We start from the raw sequence: 1,241 nt of genomic DNA, 5'->3' as shown, positions 1-1,241 counted from the left end.
CCCCCCACACTGGGAGAAAAAGCACAATTCGTCGGGGAGAAAAAAAAATTATATGTATTTTCTACATATTATTAGTAGACTCTAAAATCGATTAAATAGGCCTTTGTAATCCATAAATTGTCAAATTTATCGGGGCCTCGCCCCCTTTACCACTTTCTAAACCTTTAAATCGAAGCTCGACCACGCCCACTTTGCTTTCAAAGGGGAAATCTGATCCCTCGTCGGGGAATTGGTCACCCGTTCGGGGACCTCGCCTCCCCTTCCACCTCCGTCGGACAAATCCTGGCGCCACCCCTGGTCTCAGCCCCACCATGGCGGTGCGAAAATTTGGCTAAATAGTACCTCTAGATGACCAGAAATGAAACTCCAATGTAGTAAAATTCAGCATCTCCACATCAACATTATATTAAAAATGCAGTCTTAAATTTATCATGATATTGTATAAGCGAATTTCGGCAATCAGAGATGTAATTAATCTCTGTGGTGTACCATAGAAAATAAACTTAAATTTTGTTTAATGTATTTACTTTACCTACTTTACCTGCCGAAAACCAAGTTTATCTTTACACGCTTTTTCTCATACTTCTCAAACTATAATAAAGGCACGCGCATTTGAGTCGTGTATTAATGTGAATGTGTTCCTTTTTTTCAAGAGCATTCTGAACAAGTGTGATAGCGCCAATGGACACTTCTGGATATTGGCGCTTTATATAAATATTGTAATTTAGATGTTTGTGGGCAAAGATACTGGTATCTTGCTATAAGATGTATTCTGGCGGTACAGCCCTCTTTTATTAAAACCTTGGTCATTTATGCAGTCCTTTTCAACAATTTTCAGGCATCATGAAGTGTGGAATTATGTTCACTTCGTAAGACAAAGACTTTGATGATCTCCACTGGTGCCACCATGCACTGATTCCGTCATTAATATTTTACACAAAATAACAATATAAATGAACATTTTTTTCTTGATCTTTAAATATGGGTATCGGATATCTGTCACATCCCCACTTCCCTCTCTGGGGATTTTGTGAGACAACTATTTTTGGATTTTTGGAGGGTTTGGAATAAGGTTGTCTGCACATTACTTGGTGGTGGGTGAACATGTGAGGGCGATTTTCAAAATGACCGCTAAAATCCCATAAAAGGACATAATACAGGGTTAAAATAGTCACTTTAAGAGGTAAAAAAAAAATTTTAAAGTCTAAGAACAGCAATTCAATATGCTCTATCGCTGAATG

Source organism: Anneissia japonica, unplaced genomic scaffold, assembly GCF_011630105.1.
Source record: "Anneissia japonica isolate Jap-2015-1 unplaced genomic scaffold, ASM1163010v1 scaffold287922_len478547_cov175, whole genome shotgun sequence".
Classification (NCBI taxonomy): Eukaryota; Metazoa; Echinodermata; class Crinoidea; order Comatulida; family Comatulidae; genus Anneissia; species Anneissia japonica.
Note: the sequence above shows the minus strand (reverse complement) of the source record.